Here is a 19,266-nt window from a genome sequence, read left to right as displayed (position 1 = left end):
ATTTTTTTACACTACTTCTTGCATGAATTAGATCTTCGATATAAAAATTATGCACCTTATTATTTGGAAAGTCACTTCCTGACCCATGAAAATCAATCAAAATTATTTTTTGCCTTATTTTTTAAAATTTTTATTGATGAATGAATAAAAATATACTAGTACTCGACATAGGAAAAAGTAACATACATGTATTACTAAGATATATTTCAAAATACTGGTAAATAAGCTTTACATGTTACTGTAAAGACGGTTTCTAGAATCATTTTTTGTCTAAGACATCACTTGCAATTTTGAACTTGTCTATCCGAACTGCAGAGCTAAACATTTAAAAGGTAAACGAATGGACAAGAAGAAATGATCATTATGTTACTGTTTCGAAATTATGTTACGTAAATAATGCATCTTTTCACAGCAACGTCTGCCAATGGTTTATGAGGAGAAAGGCGTTATCAAAAACTCTTGTCTCGAGAAGATGTTGTTTTTAAAGTCTCATCCAAAGGACGTGTAACATATACTGTAGGTACAGAGCGCTTAGTAAATGAGCAGTTGCTACCTATTTTTATTGACTTGGGTCAGTTGAGGCTTGTTTTGGAATTCACAACCTTTCTGTTCACTGGGCAAGTGCTCTACCGACCTAGTTACCTTGATGTGTGAAAGTTCAATTCTAATTTTGTTAATGTCATATCATAAATTGTATGAAACAACATTGGTATATGTTAAGGGAAAGGAAGATAGAAGGAAAGAATCTAAAGATGAACGTTTTTTGTATAAGTATTACAGTGTAAGTAAATTATTGTAGGCTTATACTCTAGAATTTAAGAGCTTCACCTTTAAAACAACAACATAAAATTAAAACTCAAGTACTACATCTTCATTTTCCTTTAGTATTTAAAGTTTGCTTTTTCCGTATGTTGAGAACTCTTATAAGATTTCATTTACGACAGCAGAACTTCCTTGTATGCTGATATACTTGTTTTAAAAGAAAAAGCAATCATTACGCATCTTTCTTTTAGAAAATGTATACTTTTACATTACATGTATACATGTATATATAGAATTGATGTTGCTTTTTATAAATCATTGAATAAATATAAAATTGATCTTTTATGGAGGTCCCTTGTCGAAATTAAAATGCAGATAATTACAGTAGACTAAATATTTGTAACAATACTATGAACAAAAAGTAAACTTAAGAAATAGGGGAACCTGATAGAGTATATAAAACTAATACATTTAAAAAGACTTGAAATAGACTTGAAGACCAAATGTACAAAAGAATTTGTGATCATAAAGGAAAATAAAATAACGCAGTTTATTTTTTTTTTTTTAATATACTACCGCATATTTGAGTTCATCTCATAATATGCGCCGTTATCAAAGCTCTATCCTTTTATTATATGTCATCATTCACCTCCTTTTTGTGGAAAAAACTAATAAATGTGATAAGCCGGAATTTATTTATCCATCCATACAGTGTCGGTACTTAGTCACTAGGTTTACGGGTTATCTCCCCTTTTCTATGCATCAATGAAAGTGAAAGGTGGGTGATGAAAGTATCTGATTTATGTTTTTGTTTTATGAAATATTTTATAATAATTTCCAGTCTTTAAAGTTAAGTTTCAGTCAAAGAAGTAAAACAGATTATCTTATTAACATTGATATTGCTCGATGGCAAGTATTTTATTGGATTGAAACAGATCGATTTGCCACCCGTCCATGCTTTAAACACTGACACATGGTACAAGATTACAATGTGGTAAAATAATAACCAACTTCATCAGCAGATTTTGAATGAATAAAAACTTACTAAGTGAAATAATATATGAACAAAATGAGCTAATGTAAAAATAGGTATGAACTTCAACTTTATTCGGTCCATGTTATTCAAGGTCATTTGCCAATAAACATCCGTACACATGGTGGCCTATATTTAGTTACTTAGATCCCTTAGCCTATCTTTAGGGGATTTAAAAATGGGAATATCCATAATTATAATTCTTACAGTATGAGTATGTTTTTTATAACTTTGGGTTTGGTGCATTTATCAGTTTATTTAAAATATTGAGTGATTTTTTAAAAAAATAAATAAGTAAATGTTCAAGGATAGGGTTACCCTAGCTGTGCCATACCAGTTTACCTTTTGTCCTAAAAACAGTGAATAAAAAATAAAAATACAGATTGAGAAGTAATAAAAGTTTGACAAATCTTTAGAAATGTTATTTATAGTTAGATTCACAAAGGGACAGAACTCTAATTAAAGTATATAAATTTCAATCAAGGCCATTCAACTTTAACAAGGGTCCAAAGAGAGGCATGAAAGATATGCAGTTGCGACAAAGACAGTAATCAATTGTGAAATAAAATAGTTTGAAGTAAAGTACATTACAAGTTTGGGTGCTTTTGAATGTAGCATTACAATGATGCATTTTATGATATGAATGAAACATCAAGTAAGATGTGTATTTGTTTAGACATATTTACAGTTGTACACATGCTATATGACAAAACTCAAGGTAAGTAAATATGAATGATGACTAAAAAAGTAAATAGATTTTGAGTCAAAAAATTCAGTTGGATGGAAGCATTACAATCAACAATTCAGGCTGTAAAATCTGGGAGGCATACCCGGCATAGGTAACATGCACCAGAGTTGAATTGTACATTGTCTGTCAAATCCACATAATTATAATATATTAGGACCAGCAGCATCCTCGCCTATTCGGATATCACTTCTCTTAAGGGGCTTGATAGGGAGGGCAACTTCAGATTCAACAAGAACAATAACAATGTGGGCATAGTAATTTAGGACCTCAATGGTTCATTAGTAACAGTTGATATAAATAGAATTCCCCAAATTTTGTTTTAATTAACTACATGTAATATCTAGCAAGGCTAGCTACTATTTTGCTGGTTAATATATATCAAAGGGTTCAGATTAAGTAAGATGGAGCGAAGGGCATGTTTCGCATATATTCTGTGTTGTCATTTTGTTCAATGGGGTAGTTAAAATTATACATAAAGGAAATAAAAGAAGGAAGCCGTCTCCAGTGTACATGAGCATAATCATGAATTTCTCTAACAGCGCCTTTACCTTAATTGAGAAGGTTTGATGATAACACAATATAAACACATACATTTAAAGGGACTGGGTGGTTGTGGCCATTTTTAGGCTATTTGGATCTCCTTTAGAAGAAGAGCTCAATAAAGATATAACTGATCAAATTTTAAAGCTAACACTTGTGAAATTTATCTTTTCCAAATAATAGTTGACAGCTTAAGATATCATATCCCAAAATTTAAATTATATCTGGTGGTTAATAATTGTTGACCCCCTAGCCTCCTTAAAGTCTTCTCACCCATTAACAGCATAAAGGCCTTGTATCTTATAAAGTTGTGTTTAGTAAATGAAAAGTTTTGTACCATCTTAAGACAATAAGTTAACATGAAAAATCAGGTAAACTTGTTTTACTAATTTATTATATATAGATTATTTCACAAATGTTGATTATTTACACAGAGATTAATTTCAGCATGGGCTTTTATTTCCTGACAATGTTCTAAAAACATGAGTCTAGTCACTTGTTTAATATTTATACAAGAAGAGAACTTTGGGTATTGAAATACAATTCTACAAATAAAAGACTATAAAAAGAAGTTTAATAATAATAATTTATAGGCTAATTGAAGCACTGTGAAATAAATAAATTGTCAAGAGTATTAGGAAATTAACATAATTAACATTTATTCCTTAGAGTTATCTTTCTCATTGGGGAAAGTGAACTTTAAAATAGGAATTGCAACTCAAATTTCCTGAACTTTTACCAATTTTACTCATTCAATTTGGCATTGGGAATGAGGGACAATTCACAGAGTTCTTCAGGTGCTACAGTCAATGCATATGCAGGCTCATTTGAACACAGCTCACAGTGCTGGTACTTTCTATGTATTTTCCTAATATGGCATATGCTGTATGAATGGTCATGCAACGATAAGAAATAAATCAATAAATAAATAAAATAGAAAGGGCTATAATGAGACTTATAAGGTTCAAATTGGGTCTTTTTATCAGTGTTGGTTTCTGCTGTGTCTCTAAGTTGTTAAGATTTGCTATTTCACACAGATAAAAGTTGCTTTAGTTAAAATTCTATATTCACAGTTTTTAAACTCGCAAAGGGTAAATTGTTTAGGTAGCTAGTTTTCTTTATCACTAATAAGCACTAAAGGCGAGATTACCTAACTACCTAACAGCGCGGGGATGGGGGGGGGGGGGGGGGGGGTGTTAACACATATTGTTCCACAGGCTAGGTTACAATCCAAACCATTTCCTACAATATTTTCTTTTTAATAGTAATGTGCTTACTGTTGGAAATTAAGACACATATGCATATCTCAGGGGGCATTTTCCCATTGAAAATATCAGTTCAAACCCAGGTGCCATTTGCATGTAATATGATAGGTGTTTATCTCTCATCTGAGCAGTTACATGTAGCATAATTATTTTATGTTACTTTACACATTTATCTCATATTGGATTAAGATGCATTAGTCGGTGCATATATATATGTACATGCAGTTTACATCCATGCATTAGCTAGTGGGTACAAATACAGGTTAGCTAAGGGATACAAATACAAATCCACATGTGTGTAGGAGTTACAAGATTCATAGTATTAAGATTAGATAAAATTCTCCAGCATTTTAGGGTATTAGATATAGGTTAGGTTTCCACTGACTGAGCATATTAATTTTTATGCTCTCTATCATATATCCATTTTCTACAGCCTTAAAAATATTTTGAAGTCTATTATTTAAATAACCTATTCCATAACATATTTTTGCGGGGTGGGGGGGGGGAGCTTTAGGTGTGAAAAGATCATGCATTTTTGATAGAACATCAGCTGGGAAGGGGTTTAGACTTTAGAATAAAGGATTTAGTCATGTGTGCCTTCAGTGTCTGCTGCAGTCCAACTACATTTACAAATGAGCTGTAAATACAAATACAGTCCTCCATTGTGTGTCTTGGTTTGAAAGGTACTTATTATATACAAGATTTAATCAATTTTAAATGGTGCTTTGAAGAGTTCGCTTTCAAAATAAGTGGTACATGTATATAAAACATCATTCCCTCAAAATGGCAAAATACATAATTTACCAAATATCAAAAAACGTGTTCTGCAGTTTACAAATTGGGCACGTGAACACTTTTAAAATTATTGTCAACAATACAGGAATAGCATAATCATGCTGAAAGGGAAGGGGGGAGGTTAAAGAGTAAAGGTGCTCATTCATCTTGTTTCTAATCTCTGCATGAAAGTATTTTATCACCTAAAAAATAATTAAATAAGAAATAAAATTCAAATTTATAAACAAATAAATAAAAAGGGGGGACCTAAATAAAACGTATTTTCTACATAATTTTCTTACATTAGTCCAGGTAGTAGTTCTCTCTTGCCAGCTGGCTATTAATAATGGAATCTGAGACCCTAAGCAATATACTAGTAACTTGAAAGATATAAATTCAGGAGGGGGGGGGGGCGTTAGCCCCAATTAATTGAAGGGAGACCAGAATTATTTTAATGCAGGATAGTTCTACAGTGGGTTGGCAATGAGAGAGAGTGATGTTCACGATGGATGGGTTGCTGAGGGTTTTGAGTAGGCTAGGAGTCCATGGTGGGTGGTTAAATTGAAGTTGCCTACCCCCACCAGGTGGCGGTGGGCACCTACGGTGCCCATGTGGCGAAATAGTCACCTTCAATTTAACCATTGAACTGTTGATTTTGTTGACTTTTTGTGGTTGATGTTGATATATGTGATGGTTGATGTTGATATATGTGACGTTGACTTTGAAAATTATATCTTATACAATTTAAAGCTAAAGCCAAATAATATAATTATAAAAGATAATTTGTGTTGAAATGTGTCCGTAGCACGAATGAGGTCAACCCAGCGTGCTACTTTTCCCGTCAGGGAGGGCACAACTTATGTTGATGTTGGGGGTATGCCATTTTGCCGGCTGCCCCACTGTTGTGTAGACCACTGTGGACAATACCTGCCAACTCGAATAAAACATTAAACTTAAATACGTAGCATTTGTTTATTATATACATAGGTCTTTGATAATACCGCATATTTGAGTTCATCTCACAATATGCGCCGTTATCAAAGCTCTATCCTTTTATTATATGTCATCATTCACCTCCTTTTTGTGGAAAAAACTAATAAATGTGATAAGCCGGAATTTATTTATCCATCCATACAGTGTCGGTACTTAGTCACTAGGTTTACGGGTTATCTCCCCTTTTCTATGCATCAATGAAAGTGAAAGGTGGGTGATGAAAGTATCTGATTTATGTTTTTGTTTTATGAAATACCCTCCCACCTCAACCCTTGAGCTAGGTGTTAAGTATATACCCTTTCTTCTTTTGTTTGTTTAAATAACGTTTTTCATTGTTTTACATCATTTGGTTATACCAAATTTATTAGAGTTGTGCAAATGTTATTGAGAATCTTTTTCTGCTGTGGGTTTTTGTTTTTGTCTTTTCAGATATAAGAGATTTCGTTGAAGGAGACTAACGATGCTGATCTGAATTGCCTGCTATTTCCGTATTCTGGGACTTTTGGAATTTCCGTATTCTGGGACCTTTGGAATGATCACTGGCCGAATACCATGCATGACAAGGGTCAATTTGGCGAATTATCCATTCGAGGAGTTCGGGGAAAGACAGTAAACTATACTTCACAGTGGTCGTGTTTGCGAAATCGTCACCTTCAATTTAACCATTGAACTGTTGATTTTGTTGACTTTTTGTGGTTGATGTTGATATATGTGATGGTTGATGTTGATATATGTGACGTTGACTTTGAAAATTATATCTTATACAATTTAAAGCTAAAGCCAAATAATATAATTATAAAAGATAATTTGTGTTGAAATGTGTCCGTAGCACGAATGAGGTCAACCCAGCGTGCTACTTTTCCCGTCAGGGAGGGCACAACTTATGTTGATGTTGGGGGTATGCCATTTTGCCGGCTGCCCCACTGTTGTGTAGACCACTGTGGACAATACCTGCCAACTCGAATAAAACATTAAACTTAAATACGTAGCATTTGTTTATTATATACATAGGTCTTTGATAATTAAAGAGCAAAGAGAAAGACCATGACATTTAAAGCTAAAAAGGTTTGTTTCGGAGTTAATCGTATCAAAAAGAGGGTGTAAAGTTGTGTTGAAAAAGGAAGTGTATTTATATAATGTGTAGATTTTTTAAGAGTTAGATACGGAAAGAAACAACATCATCATCTACAATTTTCCAGATTTTCTGGATTATATATGAAAAATCTTTCTCATCAGTGTTGATCAAAGATGGGATTAAGCAAGTGTCATCCTGTTATATTTTTTACTTGGATTAATGTTCTATACCGTGGTTTATGCTATAGTATGTATTATTTATGTTTTCAGTTATCCGACCCATAAAAGCCTATGATGCAATGTATCTGATTACATAACAGATATATGTTAATGTCGACATAATTTTTGAGGATCAATTAGTATTTTTGTGTGAAAATCGGAATGTGTTTTAATTTTTGACCTCAACCTGTCATCAATAGAGTTATCCATAGCAATTCTAAAAAATTCCTTTCTTCTATATAAAAAAAAATAGAACGATAGTTCAGCTAATAATAGGCTGCACTCTCTATTACAATTATGCGTGTATCTACTATTTGAATATTTGACATAGGAAACAACCTATCCTCCTATCAAATACCTGCTATTTTTTTTTATTGAATAAAATATATATCGCAAGCGTTAATTTAATTAATTGAATGTTAAAGAAAACCTGTCAGAGGGGTAATCTTTTTTTTTTCGTGTAATTAAATGTGAAAATCTATTTGATGCAGAAGGTGGGTAGATATTAAAAAATGAAACGGTCACTTGTTCCAATTTAATTATTAACATTGGTATTGTTCATTCTGTTATCATTTGTCAACATTCTCATCATAAAAATTATATAGAATTAAAGAAAAGGGAAGTGTTTCTGTAACAAAATTAACTCTTCTTTTCAGTACTTTAATAAGAATTATTGTGCCAGTAAGCACTCAAATTAGAAACGTATATAATTAATGAACTTCTTACAAAGATCAGCTTGTAATACCCGGACACACCTGGGCAATCAGTAGTTCTGTTGATTATGGTGGATACCCCAACAAGACAGTGGACGGAGACGTCAGTCAAAATTCCTATACATACTGCATGCATACAGCTGGTTATGAAAGTGAGGCTTGGCTAATGATTGACCTAGGAAAAATTGACATCATCAAATCAGTTAAGTTTTGGTATAGAAATGACTCTAACGGTAAGTTATTTAGCTTCTCTTTAAATGTTCACGTATCTTAATTTGATTTGGAAAGTAAAATAATAACATATGTACAAATTATATTGAATCATCTTTTTTTTTGGCAATTTAGTAAAATGTAAGCAACCTATAAACCTTAGCCAGATACATTACCATTATTCAGTCCTGTACAATAGAAATTCAGAGGGTTAATCTGACACAATCTTTACAGTGTAAGGAGAGAGCGTGTTGATGTTGCAATGTGTTACCGTAATTGACTAATACAGTCAAGATGTAATTTTAGTCTGTTTAATTTTTTTTTAATTCAAGGGAATATGTTCCTGGTACAAATTCTTATTCTAGTCTTGTAAATTCAACGTTGGTGCTTGTGAAGTCCATCAATTATGCTCTAATAGGCTTGTTGAAAAAATAATAACATTAATTATAATTATAATTTTCAACATTTGCATGTTTGATAACCTTGGGTAGTTATAATTTTATTTGAAATTCTAATTTTAGTAAAGAAATACGCAAGCTAACTCTCGATTCCCGCCTACATTTTTCATACACTTATATCAATATCAATGACAATTTCGCAATAAAATTTTTGTTTGATACAAAAAACAATTTAATGGTAATTTATAACTTATCTTAATACCAGCATGAAATAGTAAATTATTCGAAAATCAAACTCTAGGAAAAAGGGAAGTACACAATATTTTTCATTGAAATCGGGCTTTCAAGCATCACCATATTTTGAAATAGTCTTGGATATGACTAAATGTTCCTTATGTATTTTCTCATGTTTTAGGCAAAAAATAAAATATGAATAATTATATTTATAAAAGATAATGTTTCAATTGTTAATCGCTTAGAAATTGGTGAAAAAATAAGCATTTTTGTCGTTTTTGTCTACAAACATATGTTTCCCCCATGGCACACAAAAAGCTTTGGTATGAATTTGTGAAATTAGCAGTCCATACAACCTGTAACAAGGATTTTTTGTGTCATGGGGAGGAATATATTTTAGAAATATTTTACGTTTTCCGTTGATTTCAATAGTGAAAAACACATGTTTTACCAAAATTTTTAGAGTTTTCTTTCTTTGTTTTGCCAAATAAGTAATGTTTTATGAAAATTCTTATTATTTTCTTTAAGAAATGTTAAAAAATCATCAAATATGTTAACTTATGAAAATTGACAATACTATCGTTAGCAGTTCTATGACCTCCGTTCATCATATACAAGGGCCGTTGAAAAATTACGCGGAGTTGTTGCACAGAAAAAATATTAGACGACATAATCAGGCAAAACGCCACACATAATTTAAAAGGTTATTTATATGGTCTTCGAAATTTAATATCAAAATCTTGTAAATTGGTATCAATCTTGAGAGATTTTTCAGGACATATCATTACGTTAGGGAGCATCAAAATCTTCGACGTCACAGGCATTATAAAAATTAGTGATTGAGCTTTCAGTTTCTCAACATTTTCCCAAGAGTACCTCTATAGTTTGAGTACCTTATCTACTCAACATCCAAACACCATTTCTTGTCAAGCATAAAACCTATTAAACAAGCAAAGAATATTTTTTTTTGTTTTAAAACCCAAAACTACAAGTATTAATGAGATATAGAGTGATATTGGTGACTCTCAATCACGTTCTTTACAGTCCGGATAACGTTTTGTCGATAATCTTCTTCCCGTACTCCCGTATAGCCGTTTTATAGAGGTCTAATGGTCTAAAATTTCAATTTGCTAGTTGTGGACGAATTTCACGAATACCTTAGTTTACTACATGTTTTGGATCTATGTTGGCGATATTTCGACCATTACACATAATTTAACAAGAGTGGAGTGCGCCGTCAATTCAGTAGACGTCATTTTCACAGTCGTTTTCACGGAGATCGCATCAGAGAAAAATCACCATATTTCTATTAGTACTTCAAATATCACGTCAGAAATCTAAATACATAATGATAGAACTGTTTAAAGATATATTTGAGAAAATTGTCGAAAAATATCACGAATTATAGAAAATTAATGAGTTAAATTTTTGATTTCGCATGCTTTTGCTTCAAATTTTTTGTCGTGCTCCGTATATCTTCATCAGCGATATAAACATATCGATAATTTTTGTAGATTTTTTTTTAATACAGAAATTTTGCCCAAAATTTATTGGAATCTTTAAGAAATTTCATAAGTATATGACGTCTGTAAGAGTAAATAATAGCACAGTCCTCGTAATTTTTGAGCGGCCCTCGTATTTCTAACATTTACTCAAGTAAACATTTTTTAAACAATCAGTCAATAAAAGACATGCTCTGTATTTTGCAATTGCATGAGTGAATAAAGTATCTGATCAATATGATAAATTGGATATCAGCTCTATACCTTCTATTAGTACCAGGGTATAATACGAGACGAATACAAGGGTTTAATATCCGTCTATCAAATACAACTCAGACTGACCGGCAGGACATTTGTTATCAAGATGATGGAAAGACAATCCTGCCTCCAATTATAGAACAACAATGTAAAGGAGTAGCCCAGTTTGTTTGGATTTACACAAATAAAACGTTTATTGATGGCGCAGTCCTTGAAATATGTGAAGTGCAGGTTTATGGTAAGCTATTTGTTACATTGTAAAAACTGTCTGAGCTGATATTGCTTGATATCGCATTACCCAATACTTATTTCATTTAGATTTTAAGAACTCAATCATCACCTTTCGTTGCATGTTGACTGAAATACATGTAGGTTGAACAGTATGTTTGTGAACAATATGTTGGTGAATTCATTTATGTTCATTTTTTTTATTTTTATGCCCCCGTAAACGAAGTTTCGGGTTGATGTCGTGATGTAGGTTTTGTCGTGTCTGTCCGTCCGACTGTATGTCTAGCTGTCTCTCTGTCTGTACATGTTTCATTGTCTATTTGTCGGCAAAAACTTTAACCTTGCCCATAACTTTTGATTTAGTGGAGCTGTGACTTTCATATTTTACATATGTATTATTAGTTACATAGTCTTTTAGTGACAGGGTATGGGATGATACCTGGTTAGTAAATTTCATACCTGGCGAGGCGGAGCCGAGTCAGGTATGAAATTTACTAACCAGGTATCATCCCATACCCTGTCACTAAATGACTATGTAACGAATTTACCCCACCGATGAAACATTTACGTTTTATCTGTTATTTATAAATGGTTTTCTCGGCTAAATGCTTTATCGCGCTTATACTGTGCCTATTATGACGTCACGTTTGCGTTTGTGACGTTATACATCGACCGGGTATAGATTTCACTGACCGGGTATGGATATACAACTGACCGGGTATAAGTAATCCACCGCCTTCACGTGACAGACTTCAACCAATCGTAAGCCAGGATTTCAAAGACAAATCAACAGAGATGAGGTAATCCTTGATACACGTGCTTTCCTTGGGTACCACTAAATTTGACCTTGATTTTGGGGTTTGACCCACTTTTACACAGAAATTCAAAACTTTTACTTTAGCCATATCGTTTGAACAGTAGAAACCAGACCATGTATACTTCACAGCTGTATTTTTGTTGAGAAACCTTTCATTGGATGCCAACAATTTTGATCTGTTGACCTTGACCTTGGAGATTTCCGTACTTGTGAAAAAACTTTAACCTTGAACATAACTTTTGAACGGTAAAAGATAGGGCTTTCATACTTCAAATATTTCCTGTTTTTACCTGATCTTGACAAGGAGCACACGGCGGGTGTGACCGGTCAACAGGGGATGCTCACTCCTCCATGGCACCTAATACCACCTCTGATATTATAGAGATCCGTGTTTGCTCTGCTCCTAATTTGTATTGATTAATGGACTTTGAGATTGAATATTGTTCGTTATCTCCATATCTTTATATGTTATCTTTGTGAAAATACCTTTCAATGGACCCACAATAACTTTGACCATTTGACCTTGGAGTTTGAACTACTTTCAAAAACCAAACCTTAACCGTAATTTTAAAAGGGTAAGGGCTAGTGCTTTCATTCTTTACATATTTCATGCTTGTGACAAGACCTTTCGTTTGAATGCCAGACCTTTGAGCCTTTGACCTTGGAGTTTGACCTACTTTTCAAATTTTTCACCTCTGCTTAAGTTCTGAACGGTTAAGACCAGGGTTTCAATGCTTTAGATATGTATTCTATGTGGCATGACCTTTCATTCGATACCAATTACCTTGACTTTTTAACTTTGACCTTGGAAATTTTTGCACTTATGAAAAAAAAAATTAATCTTGGCCATAGCTTTTTAAATTAAGGGCTAGTGATATCATACTTCACTTATGTAATTCTTGTAAAGAGACCCTTCATTTGATACCAAGAACTTTGATCCTTTGACCTTGGAGTTTTACTTATTTTTAAAATGTAAACCTTGACCATTATTTTTGAAGGGTAAGACCTCGTACTTTTTTACTTTACATATTTAATCTTTGTAAAAGTACTTTCATTTGATAGCAAGATCTTTGATCTTGACCTCGGGGTTGACCTACGTTTTAAAATCTTTAACTTTGACCATAACTTCTAAATTGTAAGGGCTAGGGCTTCCATATTTTACATATGTAATTTTTGTGGCAAGACCTTTCATTGGATAACAATGACCTTGAAGATATCTGAACCTTGGCCTACTTTCATAATTCATAATTGTATTCTCAGTGATTATACCCTACTTTTGGTACCAATATATTAAATTTCCATTTAAGAAAGGTTTAATCTTTGCTATGTTGCCTTACAAGGGCATTAGTGTTTCACCAACACACCTTGTTTATCTTAAATATGATAGTTAGATTTTTCCCGGCATTGTTGTTTAATTCAAATGTCCTTAAGCGCCAATTTAATGTTATGATGTTGAACATTTGCAATTTATGTTGTTATTAATGTTATGATGTTAAACATTTGCAATTTATGTTGTTATTCCTTTCGCTTGTCAAATATGCACACATTCACACAACTGGAAAAAAAACTATAGTAAATGCTCCCTCTACACCTTCGTAGACTGAGAAGGATTTTTTTTAAATGTGCGTATATTTGATTGACACAAGTAATTGATAAGTATAAATTAAAGATATTCTATTCGAATGTACCAGAGCAATACGACCATTTAACTGAGTTTTTTGGGGGGAAATTTTGTGTGATTTTCCTTAGACTAATTTGTATGAGTAGCAATTGACAGTGGGAAATGCCCCCCCCCCCCCCCCCCTTGTATTTGGGTAATTTGAATCACGCGTGATTTTTTTAAAGAAGTAAAAGTTAGGCTTATCCCTAGCACTTTATTCATCACTAAGATGCTCTATTATAATATCTGACAAGTTGACTGATAATTCATACTTAGATTGCATATTGAAAATGATATCTAGCCCAATATGAAATAATTATTTTACGTGCATTCAAGCCTTCAAAGCAGTTTACCGATTCACACACCAGTTTGATATTTATAATTTGTTTATTGCAATGTATTTTAAAAAGAAATCATAATTCCACCAACTATTTACCACATAATAATGTGATGTAAAGCTCTTTCTTTTGAAATTTAATTTAAGCACTGTTTTTATCTACAGTCCCTGAAACGTTCTACTTTCCAATTTTTCCGTTCGCTCACCGTTCGTTCAGCGTTCGTTTACCGTTCAGGTGGGAAAGTAGAACGTTTCAGGGACTGTAGTGTTTGGGGAAAGGCCAATCAGAAAAAATGTCATGGGGAAGTGATGCACAAACATAAAAATCAATTGGCGCACCAGCAAGGATTTTTTATCAATCAAATAAGTTGATATAAATACTTTATTGTTTACATGACGTGTTGGACACAGACATAAAGTACCTGAGTGTGGTTTAGAGCATATAATTATATATGGGTAGAATGGGGTTGGTGGGTGGGTTTCCCTCCTTTATATGTTTCCTACGGCCATAAAAAAGAAAAATTACAAGTTATACAGTATAAGTCTATGTAGAATAAATTGATATCCAAGTTTTATTTCATGTACATACAAATGCAACTGGATTGAACTTTTTATGCCACCCCTCGAGGACGGGAGGGTATATTGCTTTGGCGCTGTATGTCGATCTGCCTCTTGGTTGGTCCGTCGGTCTGTTGGTCCACTTAGTTTCCGTTCCTTTTCTTTACAACCGTTGCACATACATGAAATTTGATATACAGATATATCAGATAGATATGTAGATCATGTTATGTTTAGTGTACGATCGTGCCTTTTTTGACAGAGTTATACCCCTTGGACTTGGAAATATTACAATTGGGGAGGGGGCAAAGTGTTGTTCAAACATCTCTTGTTTGTTATTATTATTAGCAGAATAATTTATTCCTGGACTCAGAATTATGTTGATCACATTGATTTCAAATTTTCTAATTTCCTCAGATAATCATAAATTTTTCTAACGTCAGACAAGCTTTTTAAGAAAGCTAGTACTAATAAATAAAATTACAAGGGACGAACAGCAGATAAATTGAAAGTTTGACCTCATTAGAACTATTTTTAGGTGGTCAAAGGTCATTTAAGTGCAAAAGTTTCATCATTTTTTTTTTTCAACGCTTTCAATTTTTTTGCCATAATTTTACACAATGGATGCTGAAATGGAAAATTCTGAATATACTCTCAAGAAGGGATCAGAATTGCAATATCCATGCATCATTTTAATTCAAATATCTGTTTAATGACCTTTTAAATGGTTGCTAAGCAACAACATTTTAAAGTTTTTGTCTATATACATATTTTTTATTTCACATTCTGGACACATTCTCGACACTTTTTGTATATTTCATGATATTGTATGTAAGATATGGGCCATAAAGATGAAAGAACATTTTTGTATTAAAAAATGACCTTGACACTCTTGGTCTGAAGGGGGTCAAGGTCATATCAGTACCGAATTTTGCTTTAAATTCTAATTGAATATCAATTTTGAAATGCTTCAATCATGGATAAATCATCTAATAGTTGACGTGAAAAAATGGCGAACGACAAAATTTGCAAGCAAAGAATTCTGGTCTACTTCTTACAAACCCCTTGCAAAACATGTATACAATCTTTTTGTTAAACAAAAAATTCCATTCTCTTGATGCCATTAAAAATAACTTTTATTTCCATGGATTAAATCTTACAAGAAAAAATAAACTAAATGATTTCATTACAAGATTTTTCTGGTATAACAGAGCTTAAGGTTTACAATAAAGACTTGACATGTTATCTTAAAGGGAGATAATAATAAAAGATAGCATTGGCAATATTTAACGCAAAACTATTTAGTCATTAAGTTGAAAATGTGACGTTTATGTCCAAATATACAAATCCAGAAATATTGTAAGATGAATTCCAAATCAGACTGGAATCTTCAACAAAATGTTGAAGGGCACTTTTACTTTGTGTCCACCATTCTTTTATCGACTGTCATTTTTCTGTAAGACTGGAGGAAATTCTTTAACTTGTCCAAGACATTATTATTTGCTGTCAAGTACAAAGGATCAGCTTCTATCCTGTAAAAGATTTAAATATTTTGAAACAGATACATGTCATTGTGTATATGAATTTACATTTATAAATTAAATTAAGAATGCTAAAATACCTACATTTATTTGATTTTCCTTTTAAAATTGACATTGTATTTATTATGTGATTCAAGTACTGTAGAAGTACTTTTTTCCGCGTGGTATTAATTTACGCTATGTACGCGGTCACAATTTTTCCGCGGAAATTTGTCCAAGCGTACTTAATGTAAATGTAAGGCATTTAGTGACAATCTAGAAAATCGGCGAAATTTTCTACCCGCGGATTAAACAGAAATTGAGATTCCGCGAAATTATGACCCCGTGGAAAATAGTACGTCTACAGTATTTTAACGATATTGTTAAGTCAATTTATCAGGACTGATAATTCAACAACCTTGTAGTAAACCATCATGATAAAATTAATGAACTAAAACAAATAGCATATATGGCAATCTGACTAAAGCCATCTACGCTATCGCAACATATAAAAAAAATCTGGCAATGGATGGAAAATCTAATTTTAATTAGATTGCTACGAAAGCCATAAGGGGACACATCAATTTCTCAAAAAAGTAAAAAAAAAAATGAGATCTCGAATTAGACAATCCAATTCCGTGGATTACTAAATTGTTCCCTCGATTTATAATTCGAGATCTCGAATTACACAATCCGATATTACAGATTACTAATTCGCCCCCTTGATTCATAATTTGAGATCTCGAATTACATACTGGTAATTCATTTTCACAGATTAATAATTCGAGATCTTGATTTGTTACAATGTCAGTCTTTGGCAATCTGTGCTCTTGAATTTCATTACATATATGTACAGATACATCCAAGCATTTTAATCAATTAGTGCGTTCTATTTATTTTGTTTCAGCAACTGGTCATTTCCAACCTCTTTCATAACTAATTCAATGTACCATTAATTTATTTTAGAAATATTCTGATTACACAGGACCCATATTCACTTTTACTATTTAGGACTTTCAATTATTCTAATATACACGCAACACAAAAACTTTAAAAAAATTTGTTGTACAAATATATGGATCTGAAAATGTGCATGTATTTTTCTCATTTTGGACGGTAATATGTAATAAATGGTAGGATGTAAAATACTACAATATTCTATTCTTTCAACATGTATACCATATCCGATATGTACAGATAAATAATTTTAGTGAAATCATTGGATGGGTTTACATTCCGAGGGAACGAATCATTTAAACTAAGAGAATGAATTATACAATCTGAGATAACGGATTGTGTAATTTGAGGGAATGAATTGATAATCTGTGAGAGTAAATTGGCAATTTGTTATAACAGATTGTCAATCCCAGAGAACGGATTGTATAAATCGAGAACTTGGTTTACTATATAATTTTTAAAAAAATCTATGTCCCTTCATGGCTTTCATAAATTGCATACCTGCATGGCTGCCAGGGTTGTAAAAAGAAAGGAGACAATAGACTGCAATGTTACTTCAGGGCAAAATTCCTGGGGCAAGGCTGTTCGTGAGCTTGGGAGTGTTGATAAACCATCCAGTGATTTTGACAACCCATGTATATGATGTACGATAATTGGAAAGTGTCTGAAAAACTGAGAAAATGGAAATTCTAACCACATACTTTATGCAAATTGGAAATACAACAGCAGTCTATAAAAACAGCTTGTTCCATATCTCGGCTTCATTCAAATAGATATTACTTGTTTAAATAATGTATTTGTATGAATAATCAAGCATCATAAGTATTATTTGTTTCAAACACTTATTTTTCAAAATATAGATCAAATGTTTATAAACTTGTATGAATGCAATATTATGAGAATGACACAAATGAAATTTGACTTTATTTTTTGAAATTTTAGAAATACAGCAATTTTCAATACCAAAACAAAAATTTACCTGTTCAATGGTGTCTTTACATATTAACTGGCCTTGGTAGTTCATGCTGGGCATAGCAAGTGGGTATTCACAGATGAAAGTATTGTTGCATATGGTGCCAGCACCCTAAAAATTCAAAGTGAATGTGGCACATATACACACTGGTACACACATACTGAAAACAACTATCCATTATTACAACTTTGATATTACTTTGAACTTACGAGTGATTGTCAAAAGCATCAAAGTTCAAAAGCAACACAAAATTGGCAGAACAATACGAAATACGCACACTAAAATATGAAGATCTAGTACATGTGTACATTTAGTTTTCTTTTGAACGTGAACTAATTGCGTTTTAAACTTATTTCAGTCAATATACACGTATTCTCACCTGCTTATACCAATTAGGCATGTCTGTATTATTTGATTCATTGATGTGATGATCTTCGTCGTGAAATAATCATGAAAATTGACGTTCAGATTTTGGATCACCATCATGTTGTTTGTGTACTGCTACCATAGCGGAAACACGTGGTTATTTCAATTCGTATCAACTCATACAGTGATGAGTCGTATTTATTTATAAATGCGAGTTTTTGTATTGTTAAATTTCGTGCCAATATAGATATAATTAAATTGCAAATTAAGTTTACAGCATAACAAGATACAACGATATTAAAATCTGTTTTTTTTTTAAATCTAATTTTTGTATTATGCATTGATCTCAGTAATATATATATTTATTTAAATGGTCAAAAAAGTCTTATAAAAGAATTTGTTGTTTCGAGTAAGACGCAACAATGTCGACCTTGACGTTACATGTAAATATTGACCGATTTTTCCATAAAAACTATGCGAAGATCACAAATTCAAATTATCGTAATTAAAAAAAATACTGAGCGTTAGAAGGCCTGTAAGGGCTTGTTGGAAAGGAAATTTTCTCTTCTCTTACCATCTTTATTTTGTTTTCCCTATTTCAACACAGAAATAAACGTAAAACTGAGCCTTGTGTAAACATTACTAATAAAATCGAGAAAAAAAACACGTATGTGCAAGAAAATTCTTGTTTTAGAAATATACTTTAAAGTAATAACAATAATTTTTACATATTTTAAAAGCAGAGAAAATATGCTTTAAGAATATACCATACTCTCTTCATAAAGTGAATCAGGACAAAAAATGCCAATCGTCTGGATAATCGGCAATTGCTTTGGAAAATTACACCATTTTCAAAAAGTCACGTTTGTCTTTACAACGTAAAATCGATTAAATACCGGCAATCAAGACATAATCTTTTTAGATTTTTTAAAAGTAGAGAAAATTTCCAAAAAGATGATATATAGTTTTTATACCTTCATGCTACCATAAAATAGATACGGAGATCTTATTTTCGCGAAGTCGTGTTTCAACGCACCACCGGTTAATTTGACCGGTACGAAAGTGAAGGGTATAAAGATCGAAAAGTTTGAAAATATTTTTTTATTCATTCATACATTTTGTGTATT

The 19,266-nt window shown here is 32.3% G+C and overlaps 2 long non-coding RNA genes across 3 annotated transcripts; one reads left to right on the top strand and one right to left on the bottom strand.

The window, feature by feature from the left end:
- Positions 1 to 8,029: 8,029 nt before the first annotated feature.
- Positions 8,030 to 13,568, top strand: LOC134280553 (uncharacterized). Its single transcript, XR_009994929.1, has 3 exons — positions 8,030 to 8,354; positions 10,740 to 11,343; positions 11,752 to 13,568. It is a non-coding gene; the product is annotated as an uncharacterized LOC134280553 (long non-coding RNA).
- A 1,697-nt stretch (positions 13,569 to 15,265) lies between these two features.
- Positions 15,266 to 18,851, bottom strand: LOC134280555 (uncharacterized). 2 transcript variants are annotated; one of them, XR_009994932.1, is made up of 4 exons: positions 18,153 to 18,851; positions 17,780 to 17,884; positions 17,302 to 17,464; positions 15,266 to 15,855 (listed from the first exon to the last, which is right to left on the bottom strand). It is a non-coding gene; the product is annotated as an uncharacterized LOC134280555 (long non-coding RNA). The 2 variants fall into 2 exon arrangements; XR_009994931.1 differs by having other exon boundaries at positions 17,780 to 18,844.
- Between the last annotated feature and the right edge of the window lie 415 nt (positions 18,852 to 19,266).

Source organism: Saccostrea cucullata, unplaced genomic scaffold (assembly GCF_032062105.1).
Source record: "Saccostrea cucullata isolate Sc308-1 unplaced genomic scaffold, CSIRO_AGI_Scuc_v1 ctg1530, whole genome shotgun sequence".
Classification (NCBI taxonomy): Eukaryota; Metazoa; Mollusca; class Bivalvia; order Ostreida; family Ostreidae; genus Saccostrea; species Saccostrea cuccullata.
Note: the sequence above shows the minus strand (reverse complement) of the source record. Positions and strands in the feature narration are given on the sequence as shown.